Here is an 18,078-nt window from a genome sequence, read left to right as displayed (position 1 = left end):
AGCAGACGCACCAAAAGTGACAGTGGGGTGTTACACAGTGAGCAGAAACCACACAAGTCCACAACATTGACTGCAAACTTCCTCCTAATCTCCATCCATTTCAGTACTTCAACTGATGAATTAGTACTTGTCCATTTTGAAGAGTGCTTGAAGCAACACTGACAGTAACAATGAGTCAGAAAGTACTTGGAATGTCAATTTCTATAACTAAAGTGTCTTGGCAGCATGGCACTGATCTAGATAGCAAAGTCTTGAAGACAGACAGGGTGTGCACAGTTAAAGAGCAAACCAACACAAGGTATAAACTAACTTAACACTAACCACACATTGGACTGACTAGTGCCATGCTTGCGAAGACAAAACTCAATCTTCGCACGAATGACCAGCTCACTGACACTCAGTTTGGGGTCCACCAGATCTACTTGACTCCAGTCCTCACTCTAAATTTGGTCCAAGCACAGATGAGAGAGCTCAATTCCAGAGGCAAGGCGACAGTCGTTACCCTTGACATCAATGCAACTTCTGACTCAGCACTGCATCAGTGAGCTAATGGTCAGAGGGGAAAACTCCAGTTATTGGAATCATACCTCACAAAGAAAGATGGTTGTGGCTATTGAAGGACAATCATCCTATTCCCAGGACATCACATCTGGAGTTCCTCAGGACAGTGTCCCAGGCCCAACCATATTCAGCAGCTTCACCACTGATGTCCTTAAAATCAAAGACTCATGGGAGTGAATATTCACTGACAACTACTTGATGTTCAAATCCATTTACAACTCCTCAGAAAATGAAGCACTTCATGACTGCATGCAGCAAGATTCAGATACATGCTAAGTGGTAATAATACTCAGATCAAAGTGCAAGGCAATGACAATCTACTCCTGACATTCAGTGGTATAAACAGTGCCAAATCTCCAACTATTAACATGCTGCAGATCACCTAGAACATGCACATAAATACTGTGGATACAATAGGTCAGAAGATAGGTATCCTGCAATGACCAACTCACCTTCTGACACCGCAAAACTTTTCCATCAACACAAGGATTCATGAAGAATTCAATCCAACAATAATCAGAAAGCATGAAATCATTTGGACAAAGTGATCCACTTAATTGGCATGCCACCTAGCACTATCTCACTGTGCCTGTTGTGTCGGTTATCTCCAAAATACAACGCAATTATTCACCCAAATCTGTGAACTCTACTGCGTGAAGGACAAAGGCAGCAGGCACAAGGGGACAGAATCAAATCTAGTCACACACGACTCTGACTTGGAATGACAGTATACTTCCAACATCATCAGGTACAAATCTTTAATTCCCCACACTGCTCAAGCTAAATGTTGAGGGATTTCTTAAGACTACTCTGGATTTCTTTGAATGATCCTGGCCCCTCTATTCTGTCACCTCAAGTCCAACAAATGCAAGATCGAATGATTATACTAGTTTCTTACTGCATCCATTTGCTGCCATAACTAAATGAACCACATGAAGCACAATTGAACCTCGTTCTTGTCTGCCATAATTATTCACTTATAGAGGATGACTCAAAAATGCAAAGATAACATCCAGCCTCGGATCTAGGTGCCCTTGTGCAAAAGGTACTGAAAGCCAATATATGGCACAGCATGTATTAGGAAGGCAAATGGTGTATATTGTGTTTTATTATCAGGAGGTTTGAGTCTTGGAGTAAAAGTGTCTTACTTCAATCCTATATGGCCTTGTTGAGAGCACACCTAGAGCATATGCTCAGCTTTGATCACCTTTGCTAAAAAGAAATACTTAGCACTGAGGGAGTGCAGCAAAGACTCACCAGACTTGTTTTAGGGATGGCGTTTTCCAAATGAGAGATGGACTAGATTAGGCCTGCAATCTCTACAGTATAGAGACCTGATACAGTATAGGGACCTGATAGAGGTGAATAAGATGATAAGAGGTATTGGTAGGGTAGATAGTCAGAGGCTTTTCCCCAGGGCTGAATTGGTGGCCACAGGAGGACATAGGTTTAAGGTGCTGGGGAGTAGGTGTAAAGGGTAAGTTTTTTTACTCAGAGAGTGGTGAGTGCGTGGAATGGGCTCCCGGAAACGGTGGTGGAGGTGGATACAATAGGGTCTTTCAAGAGACTGTTAGATAGGTACACGGAGCTGAGTAAAATAGAGGGCTAAGGGGAAGCCTAGTAATTTCTAGGGTAGGGATATGTTTGGCACAGCTTTGTGGGCCGAAGGGCCTGAATTGTGCTGTAGTTGTTCTATGTTCTAAATAGAGGTTTGAAAGCTTATATCATTGAAACTTACAACATTCTCATAGGATTCAACAGGAAGATGAATGTAGGGAAGTGTTTCCCCAGGTCAAGAACTATGGTCAGTGCATCAGAATAGGGGGAAAGCTATTGAGGCCTAAAATAAACAAAAAAATTCTTCTCAACCCCCACAGGCTATAGAGGTTCAGTCTTATGTCCATTCCAAACATAGATTACTAGCTTTCTAAATATTAAAGAAATCAAAGATGTGGAGTCGGGGCAGGAAAATGGGTTGAAGTAGAAGATCAGCCAAGATCTTGATGAATAACAGAGCAAGCTCAAATGATCAAATGGCCTGCTCTTGCTTCCCTTTCCTATGTTCTTAAATATTAGGAAGAATGTTTTCAGTCCTAGGCATGAACTTTATTCCCTAGCCACTGACTCTACCCCTTTCAGCAACTGTTTGGAACTGAATTAGATCCTTTGCAACAATCAGGAATTGAAGAGAGCTCATAACTACATGTCCACACTATAAAGACCACTCATTCCACTACAAACTCAGCTCATCACATTGCCAAAACTTTTATCCACATCTTTACTACCTCTACCTTTGACTATTCCAAATCAGTTCTGCCCAACCTTTATTTTGTGATGCAAGTCAGGTATGGATGACATCTCCTATCCCACACCTTGTGTTTGCTGATCTACATTAACTCCTGGTTTTAAAAAAAACTTCAATTTTAAATGTTCAGTTTCACTGGCAAATTTCCCCATCTTCTCCCCATCTCCAATTACCTCAAATCTTACAACACAATATAACTGTGGTCCTCTAATCCTGGCCTCATGCATCTCTAAAATTAATTATTTTGCCTTTGTAGCCCTGGCTCAGATATACTTCAACTTCCCACCTCATCTTCTCCATCCAATTTAAAACTCCCTTCCTCCTCCAAGATGCATTTTAAAATCTACCTCAAGCATTCAGTCATCTGTCACAATATCCCCACAGTGACCTTCTGCCAAATTTTATTGGTTATGGTGTGAAATTTACTGTCACGCTTTTGTTTTATTAAAGCCACTTATAGATACAAGCTGTTGTTCAATAATGTGAACTTAGTTGTGATAAGATACCTGTGTCACAAGAGAAAATAACCCCCTCACCAATCCAGTTTTTTTGTCATATGTTGATTCCCAAACTGGCTGACAATCTATTTCTGGGCTCTGCTCTATAACTCTGATGTGCAGACCAAAATCCCAGGCCACTATTGAATTATCCACTTGTTAATCATAAATGAACACAAAATATATCTTTAAAAACTCATTATTTCCAATTATTAAAAATTGACTAGCCAAGACATGACTAAGCAGTGAGACCTCAGATCTGTACTGGCACTGTGTCACAGCTCCTCTGCATCGATTCACAATCTGGATGTACTATCACTCCAAGTTATTGCATGTGGAGTGTCTATGACTGCATTCCCTCCCTTCTGAACACCTTACAATGCATATTAAGTGCACATTTTTTATGTCCACACATCACCTTATGAATACTTAAATAAGCCATTGGGTCTTGGTGTTGGTTGCAGCATATGTTGTAGGTAAAAAATATCCACAGAGAACACATCTGTTCTGTGTGATATACTGGCCAACAATTGAGGAATTCCTGATAACATAGGATCTTTGCTATCTATCACAACATGGTTGAAATCTCAGACTTCTTTTCAATACAGTCAATACTCATTAGACAAGTCCACTGTTCTACTTGAGGGCACAAGTCTTGGTTAAATGCTAGGATCTAGGTACAGAAGAAGTGTTTCACCTTCTTCAGAAAAAATTGACAATGTTGAATCCTTTGAAAGCAGACTAGGAAAGGTAAAGTCACTTGCTACATTGCAGTATGTAAAAGGCCCCAGCTACGATGGCAGCTATACTATTCAGACTATGGCTCAGATCGAGAATTCTTGTCGTGTTTTTTTTCCAGCTAGTGCATTCCATCTATCCACAAAGCCTCACCTGAAGTCATTGAATGAATCCATCTTGATCTACAATTTTAACCTGCTGCTGAATTATATACAAGGGGTTTTAAAATGTGGTGCTGTCATTTACAATCTGTGTGTGGAAAATGTAATTCACTTTGTTACAAGGCCTCTATTCAGTGCATATTTGGAATATGGCAAGTGAAGGTGCATCAAGTCATTGCATCATAGAGCTTTTCCACCACAGTTGCAGTAAGCGGTTTTTCCAAACAAGTCAAATCAGCAAAGTGAGGAGGAAACATATCAAGTAGTCACAACGTTTTTTAAAAAAATTTAAAATTTGATGAAAATGTGTGTTCAAAAACTGCTTAGAGCTGGTGATGCTTACTTATAGCATGAACTTACCAAACATGCTGCACAAACTGCATAGATTTATTGATGGTAGTAATCAAAGGATGATTGAATCTATAAAAGGTTTCACATTGCATATTAAGGCTTACACAAGCGCTGCAAATACTAAATCCTAGAACATTTTACCAACGTGACATCCACATAGAAATCGTAATCACTATCACTCCTGTTAGGTGACTTGCAGCCAATGCATTTGTCTAAACAACCAACGACAACAATACTTCATGGATAGTTAAGCAGTTTTGAGCTAATTTGAAGATAAGCTCAGGCATTATACAAATGTGAGGTTTATCTTTACTAGGATTTTCTCTTTAATTTCCTTCTCCCCTTACCATTTCATCTCATGGTGTTGACTTTATCAGTAATAACAGGCTATGAGCTATTCATTGATTGGTAGAAGGGAGTTGTTAAGGAGGTGGAGTTGCTGAGAAAACAGAAAATTCCACCTTTCCATAACATTTTCTGCAAGGAAGATTTTTCTTCTGATGATACACTTGAATGATTTCTCCTTTTAAGATTTTCCCCTGGAGCTACCTACCAGAGGAAATCAATTCCTTCCATCAATTTATACAGTTTTGAGAAAGATCGCGTCTTAAAATTTTCCATATTCAAGAGAATACAATACACATATACAAAACCTTTCCTCAAAATTTAACCAGTAACACGAACATCAGTAGGGGAATTTTAAATAAATCTAACCTCACCCAAATGCATTTGGGTCCATTAAGATTTGCTACATGGGCATGAGAGTAGTAAAGTAAAATACTTTACCTCCATGTTTTACCTCCATGGCCCGGGAGGCAATGCAAATGACACCCTCACCTGATTAACTTACTCTTGAGAAACTAGCATTCAAACCGTAAACTCCCAAATTAAATACAGCAATATTTACTAACCAAATACTGGATTATTTTCTACATATAAAAAACAATCCATTGATTGTGCCGTGATAAAAACAAAAATGCTAGAAATTCTCAGCACATTAGGCCACAATCGTGGAGAGAAAAACAGTTAATATTTCAGCTTCATGAGTATTCATCAGAACTGGAAGGTCAATGATCAAATGGGACAAATTAGAAAAAAAACAAAAGCATTAAGGAGTGATTGCCCACAAGTTTGAGGGCACATATCCCTTGGGCTGCAGTTTAGACATCATAATTATGCATTGAAATTTAAGCTCATTTGGTAAATAGAAATTAATAACAGTCTTCCTTTACTAATGAACAGAATGTTTGAGCATCCCAGTGCAAGATTCATGCAAGGTATACAGAATGTAGCATTGTGAGGTATTTCCAACATCTCTTTAAAAATTTCACATTTGATGTAGCCGTTGCAAATTTTCACCACAAATTAAATCATTTAAATAGTGAAAAATAACCACTTTAACAACATATTCAAAATAGGGCATGTAAAATTTGACAGAAGTGTGTTTATTTGTGTGGAAAAAAGAACTTTTGCATTGTAAACATTAAAAAAGTCATTTATCCCAGCTCTGTCAAATTCCAAGCACAAGATTTCCAATTATCCTATTTGAAAAGAGTAATACTAAAAAGCACCATATGCACAGCCCACTTAATAATATAACATTAACTGTGGCATTCAAATACAAAGATTTCCCAGATCAAAATTCCAGTTCCTTAAAAAAGTGTTCTTACCCCACATCCTCCACATAGATTCAGCCATGCATAAAAGTTACTCAGCTCAATGAGTACACTGAAAAGATAAAAAGCAAACCAAGGGTTATTTGAATCCTATTCCTTAAAAAACTAAGTACCTTTATAATAGCGAACTTGCTAATTTTCATCTCCTTTCTTCCCTGCAACTATGTGAGAAAGATAGTTCACCAGGCACATTCATAGCCACATTTGTTTGTCAATTTGGCAGGCATGTGCATTTTCAGTTACAGAATGCAATCTTTAATCTTTGTTTGCCCCAAGTTAACTTAACTCATGAATCATTTGTATAGAAGATAATGGTTTAATCTAAAGTGATTTAAACAGTTCTTTGTACTAATAAACCAAATAAATATCGCCAAGATATTTCATTTCAAATCCACTCAAAGCCTATGTAGAAATATAGGCTGATAAAGCAACATTGCAGGAAGCACGAAAACCAAAATGCTGCAGGTAATGAGAAAATAAAAAAAAACAGAAAATGCTGGAAACACTCAAATCAGATGGCATTTTTTTTGGAAAGAGAAGCAATTAACATTTCAGGTGCAAGACCCTTTGCCAGGGTCTTCATCAGAAAGCATACCCGATTGTGCTCTCTGGAGACACAGGATAGCCTTGGAAGGATTCTTACCCAAGTGCCATGAAACTATAAAACAGTAGAGATTTTTTTTCCTCACAATTAAGAATGCACTTCTATTAGCGTAGATAGGCACCATGGTCACCATGGTCACCATGGAAGAATTGGACCAGAGGGCCCGTTTTTGTGCTGCACAACTCTACCTAATCAACTAAATCAGCTAATGAGAGAAAAATGTATTTCTGGCCTTGTATTTGTCTAATGACAACACACATTTTAATACAGCACAAAAGCCAACAACAGAAAATAAATTTTTTACATATACACAGTGTAAATGGATGTAATACACTTTTCTCATTTGTTACGTCCCAACACCTGTAGCTAATATGGCTGCAAAATGACCATGGATTGTTCCAGAAGGGTTGAGAAGCAGGGTTTGATAGGGAAGATACAGAAATGATGTTTATATTGGCTGGAATGTCTCAAACCCATGGTTGGAATCTCAAATTAAGGGGTCAGTCAGACAGAACCAAAATAACATGAAATTTCATAACCCATAGGGTAATGAATCTTTGGAATTCTCCACCTAAGGTTGTGGAGACTCAGTCACTGAGTATCATTCAAGACAGTGATCAATAGACCTTGGATATTCAGGGAATCAAGGTACAAAGTGTCAGTGAAGGAAAGAAGCACTGAGGTACAGGAACAGCTATGATCTTATTGAATGGCTACTTAACTGTCAGGAGCAAAAAGCCCTATTCCTCCTCAGATTTCTTAAGTTCTTCATTAATGGATTAGTAACTTCCATAATTTTTGCAATACACATCTGAATTTTAGAATGTCTAACCAGCAGGCATATTTAAAAGTTTTAAACTCAAAAACATATGATGCTTATTTCATTTATCATTATTCTCTTTAATCTCAAATTAATTTCTTTAATGCATGCAACTATTCATATTTTCTTCTAAACTTGCAATGGCCTGTGGCTCAGCCATACCCTTTGGCAAAGCAGTCAATGACCCAGTACATTTGTATGAAGAAAATTCACCCTCTCCCCACACTTCCCTTGTGTGTATTTTAAATCTTAAATAGTTCATTTTTTGATAAACTTGCACCAAAAGGCCAAAGGAAAAATTTAAAAGACATTTATTTCCAGAAAGAACATTGAAAAATCAGAGTCTGGATACCCAACCTGAGCCCAACAGGGCATGACCACGTTTCATATTTGACTGAAACTCTGAAATACTTGGATTCACATAGGGTCAAGTACAAGAAAACATCAGCTTGTGCCAATCTGCTTAGGTACTTTATAGAGGTCAGTTTGACTTGGTATCAGTGGGTGCCAACTGTGCTCAATGGAAACTTGGCCAGGAAGTGTACAAAAAGCCCTTCCTTGACCATTTTCAAAGGTCAATTTCAACTTTGACATGGAGACAACTGTGCAGATTGGGAAGTTACCTCAGAAAGGTCATTCAAGGGCTTCTGTTTAATAGTGGCCTTGATGTCAATGTGTGAAAGCCAACAAAGGCGGCAGGGAACTTTGCCCAAGTAAAATGGTATATTTGGCAAGAGAATGCAGGATTTGGTGTGCATTCTTAGGTGTTTTCTTCAAGTTTAGCTTGGTGCTATGGTCAGGCAGGGATATCCAACCAGGTAGTGGGCAGTGAATGACACCAAGAATTGGGGAGCACTTTTCCCGGCATCAGCTTCCCTTCAGTGCCATGGTCAGACAGTGACATCCATGACTGAGGTGGGGGTAGTGGACAAGCAACTTCACATTAACATTTACTACAAATCTACTGACTCCCGCAGCTAGCTAGACTACATCTCCTCCCATCCCATCGCTTCCTTTCTCTCAAGTTTCTTTGATTCTGTTCTTGAGATGAGGCCTTCCACTGAAAGATATCCTAGATGCCCTCATTTTTCCAAGAAATAGGACATCTCTTTCCCCCACCAACCACCCCCCCCAACACAGACAAAACAGAGTTCTCTGGGTCCTGATCTTTCACCCCACCAGCCTCCACATCCAGCACATTATTCTTTGACATTTCTGCCAGTTATAACGCCATCCCACCACCAGTCACATCTCTTCCCCCCCCCCCCCCCACCCCATCCCTTTCTACTTTCCACAGGGTCAGGGGAGGGGCAGGAGCATACACAGGCAAGTGATAGGAGAGTTCCCAACCTTCTCATTCTGGCTTCTGCCCTCTTCCTTTCCAGTTCTGATGAAGGGTCTGGACCCAAAATGTCGACTGTTTATTTCTCTCCATAGATGCTGCCTGACTTGCTGAGTTCCTCCAGCACTTTTTGTGTGTTGCAATAGAATGTCTCAACCTCACAAAAAGCTTTTACATTAGTACTTGTATATGTGGTGAGTAAAGTAAAGCTGTAATGCAAGGTTGGGTAACAAAATCACTAGTTTCATGGTTTATGTTCTAATGTTTTATTTCAAGACTCATCAGGACTGAAACATTTTGGGTTTCAGGACAGTACTTCTAACAGCATCTTCTAGATTGATACCAGGGATTAGTGTTTTGTGTTATGGGAAAGCATCAAAGAGGCTGAACCCATACTCCATTAAAATACAATTTTACTGATATACTTAAAATTCTTAAAGGCCTTGACAGAATAGATGCTGCTTTCTCTGGATGATGAATCTAGAACAAGGACATAGATTCAGAATAAAGGATCAGCCGTTTAGGAATGAGAAGAGGAGAATTTTTTTTCTCTCAGAAGGCTGTAAATCTTAGGAATTATCTTTCCATATAGTTGAGGGTGCACACTCATTAGGACTCAAGAACAAGATCAAAAGATTCTTAGGCATCAATATATTCAAAGGACATGGGGACAGGAAGTTAAGTGCAATTGATCAACTATGTTCTTACTGAGTTGAAGCAGGTTTAATTGGCCACGTGGCCTAGGCTTGTTCTGGCATTATAATTTACTTAGACTTCACTCATCTCAAGAAAATAAGTACTTCAGCAAATAGCTTTAGAATTTCATGTCCTGAGGAAATAGCATAATGTGGCCAAAAGGATGAGAAGGAGCTGGGAGAGGGGGAAAGAGGACGCAAAGTTTTTAAAAAGCCTTTCTTGTACTCTGGAGTATTTGGAATTTTTGATTTGTAATTTTGTAAATATACTTGTATCACTGTAGGTACATAACAGAATGCTGATGACCCCTGCCAGACAACTTCAAGGTCAAAGACAAACAATTCTTTACAAAAAGTCATTATCAACCAGCAATGTGGCTAAGGCAAAGGAACTGAACTCAGTGGCTTGGCTAGGTGCTGTAATTAGGAACTGGTAGAAGCTATTTTTCCAGGAAGGGTGGGGTTGCATTTTCTGTTTTCAAATATACTCATCTGGAGGACAAGTGGTAATTCTAACTTCTTAGACAGTCAGTTGGGGTCAAAGGTCACTTGTTTCCATCCCGTTTCTTCCAAGGTGATTGATGTGAGATCTACTGACTCTGCACCAACTGGATGAAGTAGTGTTCGACAGGGCAGGTGGATAGATAGTTTACAAATTGCCTCCTGTGGTATCCACCAGAGAGATGCTCAATTCCTTTCTGGATGCTCCTTCTCCATCTTAAACAGTCATTGCTCATTGAATTTCATGAGTCAGTAAGGATCTTGCATTTTATGGAGATTGAAGGTATCCTTGAAGCATTCTGTCACCTGGAAATCCCTTACCATTACAGAGCATGGAGTGCACATTTCAGGAGGCTACTATGTGGTGCAAGATGATTTGCTCCATCCTACAAAGCTGGTGTACAATGATGAGAGTCTGATTAGTGGGCACACAACCTGAGGAGGATGCTGGCATTGGTTTGCCTAAATTGCCATTAGATTTGGGAACTGGTTTGAATCTAACCTAAAGTCATTAAGAAAATTGTGCACACAATACAGTGAAGAATTTACTTGAGACTAAATCCCAGGCTGAAAAATGAAAGGCTTTAACAAGACTATCAAATCACATTTATGCTCTGAAATAAGCTATGGTAAGGAAGTGGTGGTTGAGGGAGGAGCAGGAAGAAGCAGACAGCGCAGTAGAGGAGGAAAACACAAAGTATTAAGACAGGAAGAGTGAAATCACTGCAGGCAAAATCACATAGGAAGGATGATTATGTACACAATTGATTCACTGGTAGTACAGCACTCGAAGGTTCAGGATCTAGTCCTGAGATCTGAGCCCATAATCAAGACTGACGTTGCAGAGGAGAACAGAGCAAGTGCTACACCATCAGACCTTCTTTCTAACAAGATCAAGTTAGTAAGTGGTTGCACCCATCTGTCCCCTTAGCTGGGTGCAACCACTTACACCACGTCATGAGTTAGTGTATGTAAAATTAACTATGTCATCATGTCTTTCACTACTGGTTGCAGTTGCACACCTTTTTAAAAAAAATGAAATCTGACTGGGTGTTGTCTACATTACAACAAGGCTACTCCAAGAATATTTGCAATACTTTGGTCTCATGAAAAACCCAAAACTCAAAAATGCAACCCCTGTCTTTCGTTGTGCTTCAGACCAATGTCTCTAATCAGTCTTTACCAATTTAGAGTTCTGGCAGAAAATATTCAACCATTGGAAAGTATAGGTTAGTTGTCACATTTAACAAGAAAATATCACAAATTGAATGGTTTTAGTCACTGCAGATAACCTCTTCTCTCCCTTTCAAGGAGTAAAGACAGCACTCAACAGGGAACAAAAGAAACAGGTGCCAGTAAATCAATATTGATACTTGTACCCAACTGAAAAAAGTACAATTCCACCAGTACTCTTCAGTATATCAATGCACACAGCTCATCAGGTCAAATAACTCTGCTTTTACTCTTGCCAACATCTCCAAGACCACTTCATTCTGGAGTTCTGCTTCTCCTAACAAGATCAACTCCTGAGACTTGAGCCCTGACAGCTCAGTGCAGAATTAAGCAAATGTGCACCATCAAACCTTTTTTCAGACAAGACCATAGACCAAGGCCACATCTGCTCCCTCAGGCAGGCGTAAGAGGTCACAAAGCACCATGTCAAGAATAACATACAACAGTCCTACAATTACACTGAAAATAGTTTTTCCTGAATTCAAATCATAATTTTACACATCTATCAACTTTATTGAAATTCTGGTGATAACCAAAAAATGGCTTACATGTTTTAATCCACAATCCAATTTTTAAATTTGCAATTATAATGAAAGATCCTGTGTAGTAGGTGAACACATTATAGCTCAAATTCTCAATGTTAGCTGTTTAAACAATAGAAGTAATTTTTTTCTGTTTGAACCAACAAACACTTGAATGCATTTCCAAATTTCCTGCAACACCCACACAGGATTCCATCATTACAACCCAAGATAGACAGGCTTCAGTTTTTGAATATTTCATTACACACAAGGGGCAACAGGTAGCAACTCCTGTGCTTTTTCTTTTATTTGTTCTTAAAATTGATTTTCATTAAAACTATCATTAGTAGTAGTTCTGACTAAAATCTAGTACAATTTTTTTTAAAGTTGCAAAGATTTTTTTTTCTATGTTGTGTAATGGGCAGGGACAGGGAGTGAAAGCAGATTACAATCTCCCTATTCTGATAACTGATACAGTTATTTAGTAACTAAATTGGTTGTGTTAAAATTAAAACACATCAAGTGATCATTAATATTAGGGCTTTTAGAGGGTGGGTCTCTTCTACTTGGATATTTTGTTTTTAAATCACCAATTACTTCCCCTCTTCCTCCTAAATGTACATTTAAATAACAGCCCAACACATCTCAAAGGGGATTGAGATGCAGATAGATATTGGGAGGAGAGACCTGCAATTAAAGAAATTGGCATTTGAAGATGGGTGGGGTTTAAAAAGTAGCGAATCATTCAGCAAGCACAGTAGTTACCACAAAATCTAAACAAGGGGAATGTGATCCATTTTTTTTACGGTGTTGTTTCAGGGACAAATATCAATTGGAGCATTTAAAGTGGAGTCAAGTTCAACAAAAGGATTTTACTGGAGTCAGTGAAAATGGAATTAAATTTGGTTAACCATCCAAATAATAAATAGACCCTGTAACTTGGGGGGCTGGGGGAGGCGGGGGAAAGGGGAGTGGTTGCCTGTACCTCAATGTATACCAGGATAATAATAGTGTACAAGGACAGGGAGCATAAAAAGTATCTAAAATGTGTCCAGCATAATTACCTATGGCAGTTATGTTTCTCATCCAACAAGGACAGACACATTTTTGGATCTGGTTTTGGGTAATGAGATGGAGCAAGTGCAGCTTATTTTGGTAGAACATTTCGTACAGTGATCATTACATCAAAAAGATTTAGGGTAGCTGTAGACAGAGGAGAAGATCCAATCCAAAGTTAAAATAACTGGCAGAAGGACAATTTCAATGAGATAAGTGTGGTAAACTGGAACCAAAAGTTGACAGGTAAAACTGTAACAATGGGTTGCCTTTTGAGGAAAAAAATGGTTCAGGTGCAGTTGAGGCACATTCTCTAAATGGCAAAAGAACTAACAAATCCAAGCTCCCTGTATGATGAAAGAGATAAAGAGGAAAGCGACGTTTAAAAAAAACAAAGGCTGCATACGACAAGTGTCAGGTTGGAAATACCAAACAGAACTAGACTGATTACAAAAGAATCAGAGGAAAGTGAATATTAAAGTAAGAACCCCAAAAGACTATGAGAGAAAAAAAATAACTGTCTCCTTAAATAGAAATCCAAATAGGCATATAAATAGCAAAAGGGTGGTACATGGAGGAGACAAGTCCATTAAGAACAAAAATGGGAGCTTGCACATGGATGTTGAGGGTACGCCTATGGAACTAAATGAGTACTTTGCGTTTGCCTTCACCAGGCAAGAGGGTGCTTCCAAAGTAAGAGTGAAGCTGAAACAATGGATGTGTTAAAAATTGGTGGCATAAAGATATCAGAAACTTCAACAGAACTTGAAGTAGTTATTAGTTACCAGGACTGAATGCAACACACCCTACGATTTTGAGAGAAGTATGGGAAGAAATTATGCAGCACCGACCATGATCTTCCAATGCTGTTTGAATATGGGGGTGGGGGTCGATGGGGGGGGGGGGGCAGGATGGTGGTGTATGGTGCCAGAGGAACATTAATCCCATTGTTGGACGAGGGTACAAGGATAAACCCAGCAACTACAGGCTAGCCAGTTTGACCTCAATGGTGGGAAACTGAGAAATATCAGTCCAGGACAGGATTAATAGTCACCTACAGGAAAAAGGGTCAATTAACGCAAGACAGTATGATATGGCAAGGGCAAATCGTAATTAACCAACTTGACACAATTTTTGATGAGGTGTCAGATAGAATGAATGAGAGCAATGTATCAATTTGGTGTGCTTGGACTTCAAGGCAGCTTTTGATAAGGTACCATATTACAAGCTGATCAGCATAGAGCATAAAAGGGACATAGATACCAAAAACAACAGTTATAGCAAATGGTTGCTGTTTGGATTGCAGGAAATTAAACAGTGGCATTTCCCCAGGGACTGATGTTCGCGCTATTGCTTTATACGATCTAAATTAAGGACCTAGATTTGGGATGCATGCCACAATTTCTAACTTTACATTCAGATGACAACTGCATGGAGGATATTGATATATTGCAACAATATATAAACAAACTGGTGAAATGGGCAGACTCATTAAATTTAATGCATAGATGTGAGGTGATGCATTTTGGTAGGAAGAATGAGAAGAGGCAATATAGGAAAATGATACTGTCCTAAATAAGGTGCAAGAGCAGGGTGACCTCTGGTATGTGTGCACAAATCATTGAAGGTAGCAAGCCAAGTGAAGAAAGCACTTTATAAAGCATACACAATTCTGGGCTTTATCAACAGACTTAGAGTATTAAAAACGGGGAGGTAATGCCAAACCTGTATAAAACAGGTCTGGCCTCAACTGGAGTACTGAATTCAATTCTAGTCACCACATTGTAGGAAGCATCCAAACCTTTTCTAGTGAGGGTCAAGAAAGGACTTAGAGTGACTACTGGAATGAGTGACTACTTACAGTGATTTGAGAGGCCTGGACTGTTTTCTTTGGAGGGGAAGGCTGAGGGGAGATTTGAAGTAAGTGTACAAAATGAGGCAGCATATCAGGCAGAGTGGATAGCAGGAAGCTGTTGCCTTTGGTGGAGGGGTCAAGGTCTAAAAGTCACAGGTTCAAAATAAAGAGGAAGAAAATAACACAGATGTGGTGGTGGCAAAGTCCCATTGTGAGGGAGAGAACTGGACAAGCATATTGTGGTGAAAAAATTGCAAGGCTACAAGAAAGATCTGTTAGGTGGGTCTGGTTGGTGGAACTAGACATTTGTACTGATAGAGAGCCAGCATGGACGTGGATCAAATGGCCTCCTTTGCAGTGACTGCTCTATGATTCTATGAAATTCATTTACAGACATCAGGAGAACAATGCTTTTAATGTCTCATATAAAACTGGTTTCAGAGACAATGTGGTACTCTCTGTGCTGCACTGAAACATCAAATTATTTTAGGTGCTAGGTGCTGCCATCACACTTGTACATTTAACAACTAAATAGTACTACACTTATCCCCAAATGATACCAAACTGAATTCAAAAAATTTCCATGAGAGTTATAGGCACATGGTATAGGAGGACTCTATCCTTAACCGCGATACAGGGATGTGGCTGCATTAACACAATTGGCCAATGTATTCTTAGAGAAAAGGTAGGTGAAGATTTCAATGGTGTAAAAAGTTTCAGAACCACTGGGACCCTCAGATCAGCTTCGAATCACACAATTACAAAGAGCTTTTTGAGAAAAATCAGGAAATGTAACTAGAAAGGGTGGAGGTGAGTGGCCATGAGTGGGCATTCCCTGATGGCACTGAATTTCATTTCCACCCAAAATGCTACACTGACTGATTCAATTCAAACAGCATAAGTTTAGCAAACTTTCTGTTGTCCAATACTAATCATCCAATTCAGAAAAGATCAATGACGGCTCCTACAATCTCTTTTGTACGTGTTGATTTACTGATCTGATGATAAATGGAGGGCCAGCTTTCGGCCCATTGTTGGAGTTTTTCAAAATTATTCGACATTCTAGAACTCCACACCCCACCCCCCCTCCCCCTCCGATTACATACACATTTTAGAGTCATAGAGCAATACAGCACAGATACAGGCCCTTTGGCCCAACGAGTTCATGCTGACCATGGTTCCCGCCCATGGTTTCCTGCATTCAGCCATATTCCTCAAAGCCCTGCCCTGTATATACCTATCCAAGTGCTTCTTAAATGATACTATTGTACTTGCCTCAACCGCTTCCTCTGGCAGCTCGTTCCATATACTCACCACCCTCAGGTCCATTTTAAATCTTTCCTCTCTCACCCTAAAGCTATGCCCCCTAGTTCTGGACTCCCCTACCCTGGGGAAAAGACTGCTACCATCCACCTTATCTATACTGCTCATGATTTTATAAACCTCTATAAGGTCACCCCTCACTCTCCTATGCTCCAAGGAATAAGGAACTAGCCCAGCCAACATCTCCCTATAGCTCAGGCCCTCTAGTCCCGGCAATATCCTTGTAAATCTTTTCTGCACTCTTTCTAGTTTAACCACGTCTTTCCTATAACAGGGTGACCAAAACTATACTCAACACACAGTACTCAGAAGTGCAGTCTCGCCAACAACTTGTACAACTGCAACATAATATCGCAGCTCCTATACTCAGTGCCCTGACTGAAGGCCAGTGTACTAAACACCTTTTTCACCACCCTGTCTACCTGTGACGCTACTTGCAATGAACTACGCACTTGTACTCCTAGGTTGCTCTGTTCCATTACACTCTCTAGTGCCCTACCATTCTTAGTACAAGTCCTACACTGGTTTGACTAACCAAAATGCATCATCTCATACTTATCTGTATTAAAATCCATTTGCCAATCCTCAGCCCACTTCCCTACCTGATCGAGATCCCTCTGTAAATAACCTGCTCCACTATCAACAACACCACCAAATTCTGTGTCATCTGCAAACTTACTGATCAAGCCTTGTGCATTCGCATCCAAATCATTTATATAAATAACGAATAACAAGGGTCCCACCACCGACCCCTGCGGCACACCACTAGTCACTGGCCTCCATTCCGAGAAACAACCTTCAAGCACTATCCTCTGCTTTTGGTGGTAAATTAACAATGACTCAACAGTGTGTTATCCATTGTGAAGCATATCACCAGGTGGTTGATACAAATCCATTTGTACATGATTGCAAGGATCTTAACAATACATTTTCAGAGAAATAGACAGTTCTATATTATATTGTGAATTTTCTGGCTTGTCTGAGAATTAAGTGCTGTGACTGCACTCAAAATGCTGCAATCAGTTAAAATAAAAGACTTTGAATTAAATATATCATATAAACATATGTACTGATTGCCAGTCCAGATTGTGTGTGTTGGACAAGTGCACTCAACTAGTGGAGACAAACATAGCACAACAGTATCAATATGCAGAAATAAGCTGCCTCCAGACAAGAATCCTTCTGTTTTTAAAATACAGAATGTCTGAACTATATTCAACCTAAATGATCGTCTCATGCCAAGAACACTGTATCTGTACAGTTCACAGCTCTTGATCTTGGGTGGGAGGATCATAATACAAAAGCAGTCACAGTCATAACCACGTCAGTTGTAATGAGAATAGAAACTAAAACTATTTATTGACTACTTGCTTCACAACTAGCACAATCTCATTGTATTACAGAACACATGTTCACAATGAACTCATTCTAGAAACTGGATTTTTTTTTATATACATGTTCACATCAACCCAGAAATAATTAAGGATCTCCCCAAACTGCAGAATGAATTGCAAAAAACTGCACAAGCTGCAGATGAGGCAGAGAAAACTGGGGAAAACTAACATTGCCTTTTATTCATTGTGGTAATTGGCCAAAGTCAGTGCACACATTCACTGTTGGGGGAAAAGAACTTGAACACTTGTTATACATTAAAAAAAATTAAATCATTTCATTACATCACATCTGAGATGCTTTACTATGTTTTTTTCATAATACAAATCCTTTGATAAACTGTAGTTCACTGAACCAATCCAAGTCACTGGCTTGCTTCACAGCTTTGGTGCAGGAAGTGATGAGTTTGGGATTGGATGGACAGGTGATGAGTCCACAGGTAGCTGC

The 18,078-nt window shown here is 39.4% G+C and overlaps 1 protein-coding gene across 4 annotated transcripts in view; it reads right to left on the bottom strand.

The window, feature by feature from the left end:
- rnf216 (ring finger protein 216) overlaps positions 1 to 18,078 on the bottom strand; it is a 152,089-nt gene that overhangs the window by 132,128 nt on the left and 1,883 nt on the right. For 2 of the 4 annotated variants that reach the window (XM_052022356.1, XM_052022353.1), the window contains exon 2: positions 6,284 to 6,341. The exons of the other annotated variants lie outside the window; for them this stretch is intronic. The gene's annotated coding sequence lies outside the window, so the exon portion shown is untranslated. The remainder of the gene's footprint in view (positions 1 to 6,283; positions 6,342 to 18,078) is intronic. 4 annotated transcript variants of the gene reach the window in all.

This window comes from Pristis pectinata, chromosome 8 (genome assembly GCF_009764475.1).
Source record: "Pristis pectinata isolate sPriPec2 chromosome 8, sPriPec2.1.pri, whole genome shotgun sequence".
NCBI classification, from domain to species: Eukaryota; Metazoa; Chordata; class Chondrichthyes; order Rhinopristiformes; family Pristidae; genus Pristis; species Pristis pectinata.
This window is presented reverse-complemented; position numbering and strand designations above follow the sequence as displayed.